This window comes from Rattus norvegicus, chromosome 5 (genome assembly GCF_036323735.1).
Source record: "Rattus norvegicus strain BN/NHsdMcwi chromosome 5, GRCr8, whole genome shotgun sequence".
Classification (NCBI taxonomy): domain Eukaryota; kingdom Metazoa; phylum Chordata; class Mammalia; order Rodentia; family Muridae; genus Rattus; species Rattus norvegicus.
The window spans coordinates 142,558,006-142,577,208 of record NC_086023.1 but is presented as its reverse complement, the minus strand read 5'-3'; the positions used below and the strand labels follow the sequence as shown (position 1 = coordinate 142,577,208).

At 47.5% G+C, this 19,203-nt stretch overlaps 1 long non-coding RNA gene across 2 annotated transcripts; it reads left to right on the top strand.

Moving 5' to 3' along the window:
• Window positions 1-29: 29 nt before the first annotated feature.
• Window positions 30-14,729, top strand: LOC108351029 (uncharacterized). Of its 2 annotated transcripts, XR_010051980.1 has the most exons (4): window positions 36-170; window positions 440-628; window positions 2,916-10,369; window positions 12,631-14,729. It is a non-coding gene; the product is annotated as an uncharacterized LOC108351029 (long non-coding RNA). The 2 variants fall into 2 exon arrangements; XR_005504991.2 differs by having other exon boundaries at window positions 30-5,447; window positions 10,322-10,369; window positions 12,631-13,970.
• Window positions 14,730-19,203: the final 4,474 nt, after the last annotated feature.

Sequence of the window (19,203 nt, the reverse complement as noted above, 5' to 3'; positions counted from 1 at the left end):
AGAGAGAGAGAGAGAGAAAAGAGAGAGAGAAGAAAAAGGAAGGAAGGAAGGAGATGTTTCAGTGGTTAAGAGCACTGACTGCTCTGCTCTTCTAGAGGTCCTGAGTTCAATTCCCAGCAACCACATGGTGGCTCACAACCATCTATAGTGGGATCTGATGCCCTCTTCTGGTATGTCTGAAGACAGCTACAGCGTAAATGAATCTTTAGAAAAAAAAAAGATTTCTAATTCTCTAATGGCTTATCACAAAGAAAGACAGATTCAAACTCCTTCCCATTCTTATAAAACGTGTGATCTGGCTCCGTTTTCTCTGACCTCATTTCCTCTGATCTCCTTCTGACATTTATACTGAATGTTGTTCTGTCTGAATCAGTGTTTCCCTGATCGGCATAGCTGGTTCCTTCTGGTCCATTCCTGCTCAAATATCATCTATCCACAGGATTACAGACACCAGCAAATACATCAGCACGGTGGCGCACACCTATAATACCCACGCTCAAAGGCAGAGGAAGGAAGATTGCCAAGTTCCAGGCCTGTCCACATAATATAGCAAGACCTTGTCTCAAAAGAAGGAGGAGGAAGAAGAGGAGGAAGAGAAATAGGAAGAGAAGGAGAAAGAGGAGGACAGGTAGGGGAGGAGAGGAAGGAGAAAGTAGAAGAAGAGAGGAAGGAGGAGGTAGAGGAGGAGAGGAAGGAGGAAGAGAAGATCAAGAAAAAAATACAGGGGGTTAGGGATTTAACTCAGCGGTAGAGCGCTTGCCTAGGAAGCACAAGGCCCTGGGTTCGGTCCCCAGCTCCAAAAAAAAAAAAAAAAAAAAAAAAAAAAAAAAAAAAAAAAAAAGAAAAGAAAAGAAAAGAAAAGAAAATACAGGAAACAGTGAAATTTGAATTTCAGATTAAAAATAAATAAACACACTTGCTAGCTTATATTCCATTCATGGTTTAGGATAACTTAAAGAATCTAAGAAAACATGATATACTTGAGAGGCTAGGAGGATTGCCACAAGTTCAAATCCAGCTTGAACTACATAGAGAGACCCTACATCGAAAAATTCTCTTTTCACGGTTCACTTGTTTTCAGATTGAGCTACATGCTCTTATTTTATCTGGTAGTTTATCCTTTTGGCAGAAGTATTTCTGAGTTATTGATTTAAGTCAGCCATTTTCTTCCCAGTATTCCATTCTGCCTCACGGCACATGCCACTAGCTGAAATGGTCCTATTCACAGGGGCATTGGCTGCTTTCCCATAAGCTTCAGGGGAGTGGAAACCAGGTACATTACTCACCTCTGTGTCCTCAGAACTTAACAAAGCAGAGTGTGCTGGCATGAGCCTCTAACCTCAGCATTTGAGGTTAGACTATGCTAGCCGTGAGTTCAAGGACAGTCTAGCCTGGGCTGTATAGGGAGGTACAAGCCAAACTGTAGAACAAGATATTATCTGTTTGCTTGCTTGCTTTTTGAGACAGGGTTTCTCTTTGCAGCCCTGGCTGTCCCGAAACTCACTCTGTAGTACATGCTGGCCTCCAGAGTGCTGGGATTAGGGTGGGTGCCACCTCCAGCCTGGCATGGCCCTCCAAGACATTATTTTGAGAGAGAGAGAGAGAGAGAGAGAGAGAGAGAGAGAGAGAGAGAACCGAAGTGTCACAAAGGTGCAGTTAAATATGCAAAGGTCCCTGGACTCAAAAATCAAAATCACTTTGAACAAGCACCTGACATAAAATATAAAATAAGGCCTTCCTAAATCTTCCTTGGATAAATAAGGAATGACAGGGTGGGGGTGTCTCTTGTCTAATCTGTTTCCGAGGTTTCAACAAAGAACCTTCTCTGTTGGGACTTGAGTTGCTGGGAGTGTCTATGTGTGTGCCTTTGAGAAGGACCAGAAAAGTGCTAGTTGAGTAAGATCCATGAGAAGCGTGGAGCCCTTGGGTTTGAGCTCATGTTGCAAAAAGAAAACCTGTGGCAAAGTACTCCAGTTGAAAGAGGTACAATTGAGCGTTTCTCTGAGTCTAAAACAAACAAACCCCCGGAACTATTCTTTCTAGAGCTAAGGCAGACTTTGTCCCAGAGGAGAGGTGGAAGTCTCCCTCCCTTCTTAAGCTTTGCTTTTCTTGCCTCAAGGGCGAGTGTCAGGAGGCTCAACTCTGCTAGGAGGGCCCTACCGGTGATCTTTGCCTAAGGGGACTCTGACAACCAATCAAAACTGCACATTCGGTGAGGGGCTGGAGATGGTCCCTCCTGCCATACTCCATCCCTTTGATCCCCAAATGAGGGTACAAGAGCCTCCTCCCAGAAAGAAGATTAGATTAATGTGTTTCTGATGCCTCCACTTGGTGCAAACCAGAATAAACACGAATGGCAAAAATCAGCTCGTGAGCTCATGCAGGCTTTGATCAGAGACATAATTTCATTATGAAATTTTGAATCAGGCTGTTATGAAGTCTTGCCAAAGAGTTTTATTTTCCCAGATGATATGGTGGATTGTTTCTCTCCTCTTTCCTACCCTGCTTATGTTGACCGTACAAATTTCCCATTACTTTTACAGTCTGACCTATCAACCCTTCGAACAGCATTTGCTGAGCCTAACAGCCACCCTCGGTCCTACTAGCAAACGAGGCGCCTGACAGAGGCGAGCTTAGCTCACGTTTTGTCTATCCCACTTCCCACGGTTATAATACCGACACCGTACTTCACTCATTTCCCCCCTTAACGCCAGGCAGCTAGAGGAGGCAAGACACCCCCAGGATCACAGTTCTTCATGCATTCTGCCACACTCATGGGTCATACAACAAAGAATGACTTAGCAACCCGAAAGCTTGCAGGGCGATTCCACGAGTTTATGGAACACACGTACATGAACACACGTTGCAAACTCAGTCCGTACGGTGCAGAAGCAATGCTTTCTCTCTTTCTCTAGGCCCAGATTAGCACCTCATCCTCTGCAGTCCTCTTGCTTTTAGCCACGAGCCTGTATGGATGGGAGTGAAACAAGTCTCATATGGATGCTGCTGTTTTCACAGGAAGCTGAGAAGCCTGACCTCACTGTCATCTTCTTGTTGGTGTCCGGTGGGTAAACAGCAGAGGCTTCTAAAGAAGACATTTTTTTTTCAGTGTGGCCTGAGGACCACCAGCATCAAAATCACTTGGGGGAGTGGGTTAAAAACGCAGCCTCTTGAAGAGCTTCCCAGCTCCACTTGATTAAAGATAGGGGCTCAAATGTAAAATAACCTACCTTTTTTTTTTTTTGGTTCTTTTTTTTCGGAGCTGGGGACCGAACCCAGGGCCTTGCGCTTCCTAGGTAAGCACTCTACCACTGAGCTAAATCCCCAGCCCCTAATAACCTACCTTTTAATGGTCTATTTTTCCCTCCAGCACTGGGTTAAACTAGGTCCAGCAGCATGATAGGCAAGTGTTTAACATGGCCATGCCTTAAGTTACCTGAGAGATACTAGGGATCACACGTAGGGCCTTATCCATTCTAGGTAAGCACTCTGCTACTGGAGTTAGATCCCTAGCTCCCTCGTGACTCTTGTATATTGAGATGTTTTCCTCATTTTGTTATTATTGTTTTGTTGATATTGGATCTCGTATAGCCCAGGTTGGCCTCAAACTTGGCATGTAGATGAGGATGACCCGGAACTTCTGATTCTCATGTCTCTACCTCCCGTGTTCTGGGATTAGAGGCATACTGTGTACTGTGCTGCTTTGTGCTATGCTGGGGATCAAGCCCAGGACTTCAAACTGGCCGTCAAGCACTGTCTCAGTCCACAGTCTCACATCCACAGCCTCTGCACAGATGCTTTAGCTCTGAAAAGCAAACCCTCCCCCTGAAAGTTACCCTGTGGCTCCCTGATAACCTGACCAGAAGCCTGCCTAACAAGGCTTGGTTTCAGCAATCTTGCGTCCTCTCATTTTCTCCAGCAAAGCCAAGGTAGAGAAGGCTGAAGCAGGCTCTAGTGCTCTCTGAAAATCTGTCTTGGCTCTGCCCCAAGTGTCTGTGTTTACTCTGCAGCCCAGGGTCCTTATCCCTTGGCAGTGCTTCATTGTAAGGTCATTAGCTCTTAATTAGTGCCAGCTTGTTGGCTTGCGCCTCACAGCTGAGCTGCCACAGAGACTCCTCACTCATTCTCTTTGGGTCTCGCTCTCTGACGGCAGAATCCCAGCTGCCGGGGTGAGTTGCAACCCGAGAAGAGATGGGTGCCTCAGGTGTAGAATCCCAGAATTCAGAAGGCTGAAGCAGGAAGATTGCTCTGAATTCATAGCCAGCCAGAAGATAGGGACCTTACCTTCAAGCAAGCAAAGGAATAAAGAGAGAACTGGAGAGAGTAAGTACTGAGTGTCTGCTCAGCGTGGGCTAAGCCCCAGGGTCCATCCCCAAGCCCAGAAAACCCAACAAGGTGCTGGTTGCCTGCAATCTCACATTCAGGAGGCAGAGACAGGAGAGGCAAAAGTTCAAGGTCATTCTTAGCTACAAGTCCAGCTGGAGGCCAGGCTGGCAAATATAAGAGCTGAATCTAGAGTGACTGCCACCGGATGTGAAACCGTACAAGTGCCAAAGCCGGAAGTGCTAAACAGAAAAGGAGTCCTCATACGGCCTCACCCGGCTGCTGCATGTATGTATCCTGTGCGTGCAATGCCCATGGAGAACAGAAGAGAGCATCAGGCTCCCTGGTACTGTGGTTACAGATGGTTGTGAACTGCCTGATGTGGCTGCTGGGAGCCAATCCTGTCTTCTGCAAGAGCGCCAAGTGCTCCTAACCGACTGCCATCTCTCCAGCCCCACGCCTCCATTTTCAATTTAGAACGTCCAGGAGGATTTTTAGATAAGGATGCCACGAGCCGGTGGAGAAACTTCTCTCTTGGCATTGCTCAAATGTCAGGGGTAAGAAGGTCTTCAAGAGACACCCAGAGGCCCCATCCACTACCGCTGTCCTGCTGCCAAGGGTCATGTCTGGGTCTGTGGCTCTACTGCAGCAGGGGTTTGCGTCGATTCAGTGGTCAGTGCTACCATCAAAGGTCAAGCAGATAGTAGTGGTCTGGGCTGCCACCTGTGTCCTAGAGCAGCGTTGAGCGGGTCCCTAATCCAGGCAACTAGGGAGGGCTAGAGCTAGCCCCTGGTGTCATTGGGTGTACAGAGCTGGCAGGTTGATCAACTCAGCCAAAACCCAGGCCCAGGTCTAAGGCTTTGAGCTGGCCCACCCCATCTAATCCCGCCTATGAGTTGTTGGAGCATTTGAAGGGAATGGCCCTGCAGAACCAAAGCTGCAAGATCTCCATGACTCAGGGTGACTGCAGGATACCCAAGAGGAATTCCGGTGAGGTTCCGGTCTTGATAGTGCAGCAGAAGCCAGGGGCCTCGAACCAGACCAATGACTCATTGAAATGAACATTTACAAGTAAAGATGTTTGGGCGAAAGGGTTTACTGTGTGGCACACGGAAGCTTCTGTGGTGAGATGGTTTGTTCTTATTCTTTAATTTTTCATGTTGGGGGAGGAGGTTATAAGAGTGGGGGAGGCAGATATGGAAGGACTGGGAAATGAGTGGGATTTGGGGGTACATGATGTGAAATTCACAAAGAATTAATAAAAAAAAAAGTAGGAAACAAGTCTTCAAAAAGGTCCCTATATTAAGCTTTGGAATAATAACCAGAGATCTTTTGCTCCTTCCTATAGCTGGGTCCCCATTGTTCCCAGCTGCTTACAAACAACCTGGGGAACACCCTTCTGAGATACTGTTAATACACTTTCATCGTTGGCCTGGTTTAGGTAACTCCAAGACACTGGCTGCATCCTCAGAAATACATCCAGGACGCTCACTGATGTGGGAACTGGAAGTCTAATTCCAAATTATAGATAGCTGTTAAGCTCCAAGGAGGCTGAAAGCCCATATTAAGTCATCTCTCCAGGGTCAGTGTGTTTCTTATTATATTTGATATCTATCTGTCCAGTGATCCTTTTGATTTTTTTAAGCCGTTAGACTGAATCTCTGTGTAATTCTCCCCCTCCTCTGCCTGCCTCCCCCCTTTTCCTTAGGAAAACACTTTTTTTTTCTTTTTTTTTTCCTTTTCTTTTTTTCGGAGCTGGGGACCGAACCCAGGGCCTTGCGCTTGCTAGGCAAGCGCTCTACCACTGAGCTAAATCCCCAACCCCAGGAAAACACTTTTTAAAACAGTGCTCACCAGGTCCCCTGGCTTGTTTCCAGAAGAATCCTGTCACACAGACAGACAAGTCTGAGGAATCAACCTTTAAAACCATTGTGCCCCTGAGGAAACCTATCAGATGGCCAGCCTTACCCTTAGGCAGCTTCTCGCCAAGAAGATACTGAGGTTTTCTATGACCTCTCTCCATCCTTCTTGCTCTCATGTCTGGTCTGGTCTAGATTGGGGGCAAAACCTTAAATGCAAAGCAGAAATGGCCGTGAATGTGTAGGAGAAAAGTTAAGGTGAACACCTTCTCAAGCAGACAATGAAAAGGTGGCCCAGTCCTTATTTGCACAAGATTTCATGTATTTCCATCAATATGTGTGGTGTGGGATGGGGTGGGATGCTTGCCTACATAAGGGTGGGGCACCTGTGTACACCTGCGCACAAGCCTCCGATTGACATTAAGAGTCTTCCTTGATTATTTCCTGTCAGGTCTCAGGAACCCAGGGCAGATGGCTAGTTGAGGTGCCCATTAACACCTCGAAGTGCATGCTGGCCAGCTCTCCCAGCATTACTCAGTACCTATGACTCCTCTCAACACTTAGCCTCCCTCTTCCAGGGGCTGCGTTTCCATTTCCCTGCCTGGAGCCTGATTCCTGTATAACTCAGCAATTTTGGCTACACCAGTCTCTGGCTTCTTGGCCTGGGTCTCCCTCCCCCTCCCTCCTCTCACGGTCTGGTTTGGTCTGCCAGCATCTACAATAAGAATTTTCGGGGTTGGGGATTTAGCTCAGTGGTAGAGGGCTTGCCTAGGAAGCGCAAGGCCCTGGGTTCGGTCCCCAGCTCTGAAAAAAAGAAAAGAAAAAAAAAATAAGAATTTTCTCCACACTTTAGGAATAGGCATGTCCTCCTCCCATACATTCTGTTTCCTGCATTATCTACCTTGCATATTAAGCCAGGGTCTCTCAGGGGAATCCCAGAGCTTACCAAAATGATGCAGCTAGCCAGCTTGTTCAAGAGATCTCATCTCCACCTGCTGAGTGCTGGAATTACTAAAGGCTACCATGTCTGCCTGGCTTTTAATTGGGTGCTGGGGGGTCTAAACTCTGCGGCCCTCGCTATTGCAACAAAGGCTTGATATCTCTTGAGTCATTTCCTTCCCCAGCCCTTGTGTAAATTTTTTTGTAAAGATTTATTTATTTTATGTATATGAGAACACTGTCTTCAGCCACACCAGAAGAGGGCATTGGATCCCATTATAGATGGTTGTGAGTCACCATGTGGTTGCTGGGGATTAAACTCAGGACCTCTGGAAGAGCAGTCAGTGCTCTTAACCGCTGAGCCATCTCTCCAGCCCTGTAAATTTGTTTTGTTTTGTTTTGTTTTAAAGACAGGGTTACACTGTGTAGCTCTGGCTGTTTTAGAACTCCTATGTAGAACAGGATGGCCTTGAACTCATGGAGATCCAGCTGCATCTGCCTCCCAAGCGTTGGATTTAAAGGCTGCTCTATCACACCCAGCCTTTGTATAACCTTTAAGAATCCTGATTAAAATATGATCAGTCCTTCATCTTTGGAAAAAAAACTCTCCTCCTAACACATCCTACAAATGAGAATAGAGGAACTTTCTAGTTACTTTTAATAAATGTGAAGGGTTGAGAGTTGTCTGTGACCCTAGGGTGCCTCTCCACTCTGTCCAGGACCTGGTAGTTGGATTTCTACCAAGATTCTCCCCTCCCACATCATCAGTGTTCATTAAAAAAAAGAAGAAGAACCAAATCATTTAGCTTATTCCCCAGCACAGGGGTAGGCAGACTTACAACCCACTGGCCAAATCCCACCCACTGCCTATTTTTATATGGCCCTAAAGCTAAGAATGGATTTTAGTTTCTTAAATGGTTGAAAAAGTCAAAATAAAAATAACGTTTTATGACGCATGAAAGTGATATGAAATTCAAATTTCAGGGTTCATAAATAAGGTTTTACTGGAACACAGCCACGCCATTTGTTTACATATGGCCTTTGGCTGCTTTGGCACTACAAGGAAGAGATGAATTGCGGCAACAGACAACATATGGTCCACAGAACCTAAAAATATTTTTACTCCCTGGCCCTTTACAGGATGCCTTGCCCACATCCCCATCCAAGGACACTGGTGTGCATTCTCCGAGTTGACTAGGCGTGCCACGGACAGATGATGCAGACGCTATTGTTCTTTGAGAGTGGTCCCCATTCCAAGATGGAATACCTCCTGAGCCCCCATCCCCCCCATCCCCAACCCCCCATCCCCTCTCCATTCCCGCAGGCTCTGGAAATTCAAACCAGGCCCCCCCTGTACATCTGAGTGTAGCTGATGCTTTCGTGGGCCAGCAGAGGGCTCTTTGAAGAGGTTTACATTTCATAGGGAGAGGCAGAGAGGCTGTCTAGAGGCCAAATAGGGTCTATTTGAGCCTATTTGATGTATGGGAGCTCTCCCCATTCCCCAACAAGTCCCGGGATTTTTCCCCCTTCTGATCTCAGAAAAGAAGAAGAGGACTTCAAGAAGCAACTCAGGGGTTGGGGATTTAGCTCAGTGGTAGAGCGCTTGCCTAGGAAGCACAAGGCCCTGGGTTTGGTCCCCAGTTCCGAAAAAAAGAACCAAAAAAAAAAAAAAAAAAAGCAACTCAGAAAGTCTGTTTACCTGGATTCTCCATGACTTACTTTGGTGACCTTAGTCAGAGCATGGGAGGAAAGAATTTTTTTTGTTTTTGTTTTTTCCATCCTGGTCCTGGCACACTGGGGTCTTCAGGCCATGACAGCCACTGGGAGAGAAACTGCCAGCTACAGCTGTGGTGAGCCCCTCCTGAGCAGTCATGAGCCATGGATCCAGATGGACTTGGTGGAGAGGTGGAGGCTGATAGAAGGCTCTGTGAACTGCAGGCATTGTTTATGAGGACATGTGATCCAACCTATGAAAGCCTCTTCCTGCAAGTGAGGAAGACTCTGAACAAGTAGGAGACCGACATGCAAAGGGGAGACAGGCTTTGCAAATGAGTCACATTATCTCCAGCCAAGCAATAGCAGAGCCAAGCTAAGCCCCATCCTAACTTCCCTACTTATTACTGTGTTCTTTGGTTACCTCATTTCTACCCCCTGGCCCCGTGCCTCAGTTTCCTCATCTATAAAACAGGCATGACAATGGTGGTCTAGCTCACAAGGCTGAGCTGAGGGTCAAGGGAAGCATTGCAAGGCCAAGGTTGAACAGGTGTGGGCATCGTATAACTGTTAGCTGTACTTAAGTTTCCAGTTGCATCAACATCCTTAGGAGACCTGGGCAGGGAAGACAAGCAGTGAACACCTCAAGCACTTCTTCCTTTTCTTTCTTTCTTTTTCTCTCTTTCTTTTTTCCTTCCTTTCTTCCTTTTTTCCTTCTCTCCTTCATGACTAACAATACTTTTATTTTCTAACAATTTTTCTACTGCTTCAGTACTTTCCTCTCAGACAAGACAAATTTTAGAACGGGACTTTGTGGCCCTTTCTCTTCTTGTTTCTTCCCAACTTAAAATGCTCACATTTCCTAAGGGCCAGCGACCTCTCAGCTCTGCAGTCAGCCTGAGCATCCTCATCTCTGTGGTTTTGGCCTTCTGTTAGAAAACTGGTCCTGTTTGACCACGATAGCCACGCTGCATCTGATGTCCTTCTTACGACCAGGTCACACTCTGAGGCTGACGCCTGCCCCATTTCTGACATAAAGTCCTTTGGGTTTTAGGTACATTGACCATCTTTATGGTGGAGGTGTACACATCCATGAAAAATGAGATCGGGTGTCCGAGATTGCTACCTCAAGCTGATCCCACCGAACGGAAGGGGCTCAAGCACTGATATCAGGAGGGGACGTTCAACTAGAAAGTGTGACCACAGATAAGTTGAAAATGGATGGACAATCCACAGCAATGCAGAGGAGGCTACTGCTGAGGGAAGGGAAAAAACTGTACTGGGCACCAGTGAATAATGAGAAGAGAAGATGGGGCAGGAGATGAGAGCAGCAGGCCATACCCCTGGAGAGTTGGGGTGTAGTACTCCGGCCTTGTCAGAACTAGTACTGGCCAAACACAGGGGGATGGAAAGTCAGGTTGCTTTGGGCCCAGTATTCCAATGATCTTTAGTACTCAGCCCACCTTTCTCCCCCGCTTTACTCCTAGAAGGAAAGAGGAGTCAGAAGCACCAACAATTATCATCTCCAGTGACAGGTAATAAAAGCAAAGAACAAAAACCCAAACCGCTCTGTCCCAGAGAGGTAGTCCAGTCAATAAAGTACTTGCCTTGAAAACATAAGAACCCAAGTTCAATTCCTAGAACCTACATAAAAAAAATCTGGGTGTGGTGACCCATGCTTGTAGTACCAGCACTGGGAAGGTGGGGACAAGTGAGTATCTAGGGGCTCACTGGCTGGCCAGCCTAGCTTAATTCATAAGTGCCACACCGATGAGACCTCATCTCCAAAAACAAGTGGATGGTGCCTGAGGAATGACATCCAAGGTTGACCTCCACCTTCCACACACATGTTCACACACCTGTGTGCATGCCTGTACACACTATGTACACAAAGGGGAAAAAAGCAAGTGGGACCTTCTCATTAATTCTCTTTTTTCTATTTATCTACTATTTAGCCCAAGATAGCAGAAGGCAAGTGTCACTGGTTGAAGATCCAGGAGACGTATTAAAAGGGAAGTCATGAAGACTTGAAGGACTTTCAAGTGCACATTAAAACAAATTATAATAAGGGAGACTAAGGCTTGTGGTGCACAGGACGGTAACAGCTCTCCAGAAGAGCAGAGAAGCCCAACTCAGCCGGGATGGGGAGGGCTCAGAAGGATCAGAGGTTGAAGCATGTTTGAGAAAAGAAAAAGAACTAGTGGAAACAGGAGAAGGGTAAGCCATGGGAATCAGCGAGAAATGTGTTTGTGAGAAAGCGAGACTCGATGTCTGTGGACACTTTGTTGGTTTGGTGGCAGGGAAAGAATTGTAAATATGCGTGGCAGGCAAATACCTCGTACAATAAAATATCTTGGGAAAATGAATGTGAGGGCAGGAGAGAAATCAAGCACAATCTGTCGGCAACGGTCCTGCCCTTGGGAGAGAGGCCAAGTGTATATTCAAGGGAGTCGTTGCCAGAGTCTCCAAGCCTCGGGGGCAGAGTGGAGGTCTGAGCCAGATTTGTTCGGCGTATTTCAACCTGGCACAAGCAATTTTTATCAGGCAGGGAGGCACAGACACCCTTCTCTACTAGGAACACGGCTCTTGAGCTGGTGGAGTGAGTTGGGATTCTACTCCAGTGCCCAGAGAGTGAGTGGCTCTGGTTTCAGCCAGTTCCAGTTGTCTCCTCTCTGGACTTCTGAGTGCTACTGTGAGTCTGGCCAGCTACTTAAGTCCAGTGTCCTTCAGGAAGAGCAGTCAGAAGCAGGCCATGCCACCATTAGGAACCCTAATCCTCATGTAGGACCCTCGGAGACAAATCTACCAAGTAAAGATGTTTGGATTCAAATGTCAGGGTCTGCATTGGGGAGACAACTGGGTCAGTGAGATGTGTACCTGAGTCGGTCACCAGAACTCATGTTAAGATTCTGGGTGTGGTGGCATGCACTAGTAATTCCAGCCCTGGGAAGGCTCAGAGAGGTAGATCTCTAGAGCTTTCTGGCTAGCCAGCCTAACCTATTTAGTGAAGTCCAGGCTAGGGAAGAAACTATTAGAAAAAAATCACACACACGCTCGCTCTCTCTCTCTCTCTCTCTCTCTCTCTCTCTCTCTCTCATGAACACACACATTTACATGTACATCTGCACATACATGCTCCCAGCATGTACCCAAACGTTGGATTTTGTAACAATCACGAAGTTGCTCTGCCCTTGGCCTTGATGTCACATCAAAGCCCACCCCACCCCCATTCCAACACTCAAGAGGGTGGCACAGCATTGCCCTTGCCCAAATGTCTATCCTGGTGTGAACCCCATCCCCCAGACAGGCCTGAGGACAGCTGAGGGCCACAACTCACTGACCCATCATCTGACCACAGCCTTCTTCTTTCCCTCTACCTCACACCAGCCCCCGTTCCTTAAGAGGACATTTCGAGGGGTTGGGGATTTAGCTCAGTGGTAGAGCGCTTGCCTAGGAAGCTCAAGGCCCTGGGTTCGGTCCCCAGCTCCGAAAAAAAGAACCAAAAAAAAAAAAAAAAAAAAAGAACATTTCGAATGGTCTCTGGAAATGTGACATCCTGGTCATCACCACTTTTGCCAAGTTTACCCTTCCAGGGGTGGTATCAGAAAGTGCTTCTGCTGTTCCTTAAGCCACACCACCTCCATTGCCAGACTCTGGCTGCCTTAGTATTACCCATTCCATTTTCTGTCCCCAGTCTCTGCTCAGCCTTCTCCTGTCTCCATACCCTGGGGCTGCTGGCTTATTCTTTTTGGAGATGAACTCATTGTTGACTTTAACTCACTTCGATGTTTCCCAGGGAAGCATGCTGGCAGGAGGCCCACCCGGCTCCTTGAAGAAGACAGCCAGGGTAGGGCCAAGACTGGAAGCCAGAGGCGATGGAACCGCCAAATGCTTCCCGTTTTATGGACAGGCCTGGCTCAACCTGAAGACATTCCAAACACCCAGTCAACAGTCATGGTCTATATGAGATTGGAGAGGGAGCCACTAGAAACCAATCCTTTGAGAACAGGAAACTCAGCTGGAGGAAGAAGCTGGCCTTGTTCATGGACCAGATTCAACGGATGAGGAAAAGGAACCTCATCATCAATAATCAATAATCAAAGGCTGGCAGCTTGCTGGGAGCTGGCCCCTGCCCTCTTCCCCACACAGGAGTGGGTCCAGCCAGGAACCCATCTCACCCACCTCTCTGCACCAAGCCCCAGGGAGGGCAGGCGAGGGAGGAACCATTTTTCACATACTTTCTCTTTCAGAACGCAGCCCTTGTTTCGCAATTTCCTACTTAAGTTCTGGAAGGCTGTAGGGCATGTATCCAAGCTACCTTCTCCAGCTGTGGGCCAGAGTCCCCCTATGGTCAAGCACCAACCTGGTAGGCAATGCCTGCTGGACGTAGGTAGGAGCTCACGATGCTAATTCTCCTGCATCCCACCAATGAAAACTCATTCCAGACAGAGCAGGTTACCAACTCCACAATGAGGGGCTCTACCACACCCCTGGCAGGTGTCTATTCTTCCCGCTGTTAGTTCTTTCTCTGGAAGAGCCGGGAGGTAGGCCACAGCAAAGCAGGTGCATCTCAGCATCCCCCAAAGGCGATCAGTCTTCAGATCACCTCCTCCTGGGCTGGAGAGATGGCTCAGCGGTTAAGAGCACTGACTGCTCTTCTAGAGGTCCTGAGTTCAATTCCCAGCAACCACATGGGGGCTCAAAACCATCTGTAAAGGGATCTGATGCCCTCTTCTGGTGTGTCTGACAGCTACAGTGTACTGATGCATAAAATAAATGAATAAATCTGTAAAAAAAAAGTTAAAAAAAGAAATAAACAGATCACCTCCTCCTTAGAATAAGGCTTTTGTTCTTGTCACTTCCACCTACAACAGATCAAGCCCCTGCCATTTCCAATGAATCCATTTAGTCTTGCCAGACAGAACCTGTTGTAGAAGCCTGTTTCCCCATTCCTTACTACCATGGAGGTTTCCACTGCGCGTGAGACCCATAGCTGGAGGGTTCTGAGGCAAAAAGCCAACACCTGGGGGCCTGGCCCTTGGTTAGGGATGTGGAGCAGGGCCTTAGTGCTGGCCCTAGCTCTGAATTCTCTCCCAGTCCTCTTAAACCAAACCAAACAAGCCAGATGAGAGGGGGAAATCCCCACTTGAAAAATCCAGAAAATGCGTAACCTCATCACCCCAAACAATGGGGCGGGAAATATACCAGAGCTGGAGGTGGGAAAGACGGCCAGAAATGTAAGTGCGTGACCCCATAGAGGAGAGCTAACATTTTCCAAGCTATGCAGGCAAATAAAGACATAGAATGTTTTCGCCATTTAACCCTGGAGCAGAGAGAAGCATCTCGACATGGATATATGGCCTCCCCCAGCACTTGCTCACCCTCCAAAGCACCAGGTACCTCCTCAGGACCACCCGTGGTTGTAGGCCTCTCTAGGATTCCAGCCTCAAGTAGGCGTTTTAGCACTGTGAGCCATTAACCGCTCCTCACTTTTAAACCCACATCATCACCCAGCTCAGAAACAGACAAGAATAAGCCCCAGGGCTCATTGTATTCACAATGTGTGAGGGTGGCATTTGGACGTTCACAGAGAATGAGAACAGCTCCTGAGTGGTCATCCTGCAGATGTGGAAGCATCTAAATACTCAGGACTTCCTGGGGTCACGGACACCCTCCCTGAGTTGCTCAGATCCCAGGGGTGGCTTCTAGAAGTGAAGGAGTAAGGAGAAGCTGAACCCAGAACATCAACAGGGTGATCCCGGTGCTCGGGAGATCCTGGCGCTCTTATTCTGGGTCTTGCTTGGGTGTGGTTTTAAAAGAGAGCTTATGTCAGTATGGTATATGTGCCTGAATTCCCCAGGGTCATCTTGTTATAAGGCGGATTTGAATTCTTTACACACACACACACACACACACACACACACACACACACACACACACACACACACAGGTATGGCTGGAGATTCTGTGGTTTTTCACAAGTTCCTGGGCGAGGCCATGATTGCAGGCTAATGGTCACATTGGAATCACCTAAGGATCTGGGAGATGGGGTGATACCAATTAGAGACAGCCAAGACACACTGAGACTGACAATTGATCTAGAAGAGAGTTGGGCCCAGGGAAACTGACACGTGATGGAGTAGAGACCAGGAACGGGGCACAGAAAGACAGGGTTGCAATAACCACCACCACAGCCACAGTCGAAGGACCTAAGAGACAGGAAAGAGGATCAGTGAGACAAACACATCCATGGAAAACTGACCAGTGAGGAAAAATTGCCAAGGACGGGAAAGGAGGCAAAGGGAGAAGCTCTAGCTTACTGTGGGCAGCCTGGCACCAGCCATGCCAAGCCAGGCTCCCGATCAGCACAAGCAGGAAAGGGATGGCAGGTCTGGGTAAAGTGACACTTGCCAGGAAGCAGGAGCACAGACCTGGGTCCTAGCTTCCTTGTTTGAGAACTTCCTCGTACCTGTATTTCCCTCTGCTAATCCAGAAGACACCTCTCTCCCAAACCCATTAGCCATTCTCTCCTTCCCTGAACTCTTGCAGAAGGTTTTAAATATGTTCTAGTCTTTTCCATTAAAAAAAAAAAAAGACCAGGGATGGTAGTATGCACCTTTAATCCCAGCACTCAGAAAGCAGAGACAGACAGATCTCTGTGAGTTCCAGGTCAGTCATTGTCATTGTGGTCTGTATACATAGCGAGTCCCTATATGAGTAAGGTTTATATAGTGAGACTCTGTCTCAAAAATAAGCAAAAGGTCTTTCTGGAGCCATTTCACATCCCTGTGATATATATAATTAATATATATATTAATCCCTCCCTTTTTGCTAGTTGAAGATCCTGAAGGAATGGATTCCTTCCTCCTGCTCCTCAAACAGCCCTGGCTAAGGAAGTCAGCGGTGTTCAAATCCCTGAACATCCCCAAATATATTTTTTCTCGGTCTCCCTGTAGCTGGTTCCTCTCAGTTCTCCCTCTTTGCTAGTTCTGAAAATTGCTATCCCTCTGCGTTTCCTTCTGCCTTCCCTTTTCCAGCTCCTTTGTCAAAGGGTCCTCCACACTCTGATCTTCAGAGCCTCGGAGCCGGGCCCAAGCCCCCTCTTCACCCTGTATTCCACTTTTCCTTAGCCTCTTCCAAACCTGCACACACCCGGTGATCTTCTCTAGTCAGAACCCCACAGGACCTGTGCTTTGGTTAGGTGGTGTCTGTTCCCACTTCAGAACCAGATGGACATTCCTCCTCCTGCTGGCTTTAACACTGGTCTTCCTCACAGGCTTCCTTCTCGGCGAACTGCGCCATGTGGGTCCGGGTGTTTGAGTCAGACACTGACACCACTCTCTGTACTCCCCTCCCCCACCTCCCTGTATCCAGTGCATCACCAAACGCTTTATTCTCCAAATGCCTTTGACTTTGCTCATTTCTCTCCATTTCCAACCCCCACCCCCACCCCCTTCCTGGATAACCGCAACAGCTCCTGAGCCTCTCCAGTCACACACAAAATGCAAGTGCAGACACACAGTCTCTCACTTGTGACTGGGGCTTGGGGATGGAAGCCCAGCTCTGGAGAATCTTTCCAGAATCGCTTCTCTTCACTTGTACTCTTTGCCTTCCAGCTCTCTGGGATTCTGGCTCCTTGAACACCAACATCCTTTCTGCCACAGGGCATCTGATTATACTGTCCCCCTCTGTGTGAAACTGTGTCGTTGATGCCAGGTATGGTGGTGTACGCCTTTAATCCCAGCACACAGGAAGCAGAAGCAGAGCTCTGTGAGTTCGAGGCCAACCTGGTCTACACAGTGAATTTCAGGACAGCTACGGCTATGTAGAGAAAGAATTTGCCTAAAACAGCGACGACAAGAATGACAAAACCAGAGCTGTCTTGTCCACGGCAATGACACTGGCAATGTGACCATTGAGCACTTCAAATATGGGCACTGGCAACTGAAAAGAAATTGAAGTTTTAGTGCTGGTTGATGAAATTCAAAACAAAACTATTCAATTTAATTTTTAGAGATTCAAAGAAGGAAAAGAAAAAGAAAACGTGAGCATGCGAACCTCTTTCTTTCATCAATCTTGACTTTTATGAAGTCTATAAATACAACTTAACTTTCTGACAAAAATCTTAGCATCTGAATGATATACTGTATGTGCAAAAATACACACAGAACTAGTTAAAATGTGAATGATTTCTCTAATTCTTTATGTTGGTGACATACTGAAAAGACAGTATTTTGCCTATATTTGCTTAGGTAACAGATACTGGGCTAGGTACGCAGTGGCTACTAGACACTTCCGATGTGGCTCACAGATTTCTGCCGGACATACTGCTCTAAAACTGCCTTTCCCTGGTGCAGACACTGTTTCCTGGAACCCCTGAACGAACAGCCCTGCTCTGCCACACCCTCCTGGCCATGATGGATCAATGCCTCCTTCACAGCCAGGAATGAACCCAGAACACCGATGTACAGGCAGCGGCAGCCAGTGCTTCTGGAAAACAGGCCACCCAGAATTCAAAGCTACCCTGGGAGCTGCCTGGCTGACAGCCTTCTACGCAGCTCCCTCTAGAACCCTGGCCAGAGACCCAAAGGCAAGATGTGTTTTGTGATATCTCACTGATATCTCACGTACTTTTTTTAGTTTGATGGCTTGCTTTTAAAAGGTGTCTGTGTGTGTGTGTGTGTGTGTGTGTGTGTGTGTGTGTGTGTGTGTACCTGTGTTTAGACGCCTGAAGAAGTCAGAAAAGTGTGTCAGCTCCCCCTAGAGAGGGAGTTATGTGCAGTTGTGGGCCACCAGACTTAGATACAAGGAACCGAACTCAGGGTCTTTATTAGAGCAGCATACATCTTTAACTGTTAACTTATCATCCCAGCCCCTAGCTTGCCTTGTTTGAGACAAGGTCTCAGGCAGCCCAACCTGCACTCATTCCTATGTCGTTCAGGGTGGCCTTGAACTCTCTATCCTCCTGCCTGACTCCCAAGTGCTGGGATTTCGGGTGTGAACACCGTGATGGGCTTGACTTAGACTTGTTTGTTTCCTTTTGTAGTTCTGAGTATTACTTTTGTGACCATAAGCACAGCAGGTGTGTGATCAATGGTTGACCCACAGCCCCAGGTGGCTGACTTCTTAACTAAATGTTGTTCTGTCTTCCTTACCTTTAAGGACTTTACCCTTCTTTTAAAAAATTGAAGATTTAAAAAAAATTAGATTATTTACTCACTGTGGATGGTGTGTGTGTGTGTGTGTGTGTGTGTGTGTGTGTGTGTGTGTCCATGTCTCCTCAAGCATATGGAGGTCAGAGGACAGCTTTTAAAGAGTCACTTCTCGGGGCTGGGGATTTAGCTCAGTGGTAGAGCGCTTACCTAGGAATCGCAAGGCCCTGGGTTCGGTCCCCAGCTCCGAAAAAAAGAACAAAAAAAAAAAAAAAAAAAAAAAAAAAAGAGTCACTTCTCTCCTTCCACCATGTGAGTCTCCCATCCTACCCAGGTCATCTGGCTTAGCGACAAGCTCTTTCACTGCCTGAGCCCTCTTGCTTTGCTAGCACAAGACTTTACTATTTATCTTAAATCCTTTTTCTTGTTCTTTAGAGCTGATCTCAAATCTCCTGAGCTGAGAAGCCACCCTGGGAGAACGAAGTTCGATTTTTGTTTCATCAGGGTGTTGCTGGTTTGTTGCTTGCCCTTTTTTGCTTTGTTTTTTCACTTTTACAAGCTCCATGTATGTACCAGAATCTGCCTGCCCTTGCCTCCCTCTGTTTGCACTTGGAGTCTTGTTCGGACCTTCACTGGATGAACATCTGTCTCTCCCATCATGCTCTGAGCTCTGTGAGAGCATGCTGAGTCCTGCTGTCTGTAGAAACCAACCACTGAGTCCAGAGCCTAGCCTGCACTGATGTCAGCAGATACCAGAATGCCACACGACATCATTGCAGCCACAACAGCACCTTCGCTGGACACTCCCCAAGAGTCCGACAGTGGACAACCTGACAGTGGTCAGAGCCTGCTCGGTCCCTCCTCACTAGGGGTACCCTTGGGTATGCAGACCCTAACCTGCCAGATGGAAGCTCTCCCACCAAGCTGGCCTGGACGTCTGAGGTACAGCGGTAGTACGGGAGTGCATCTTGACTAGGATGTGTTGCCCACTAGCTGGAGCCTGGTTAACACACACACTGTGTGGTACACTAGGTCTAGAATAGCACCTGAGTCTCTTTCCCAACAACCTCCTTGTCCACAAGGTCCCGGCTGGTCCACAGACCACATTCTGATTTACATACAGATGGGGCTGGAGGGATGGTTCAGTGATTAGGAACACTTGCTGCTTTTGCTGAGGACCTGGGTTCGGTTCCCAGTTCCAACATCAGTAGGTCAGA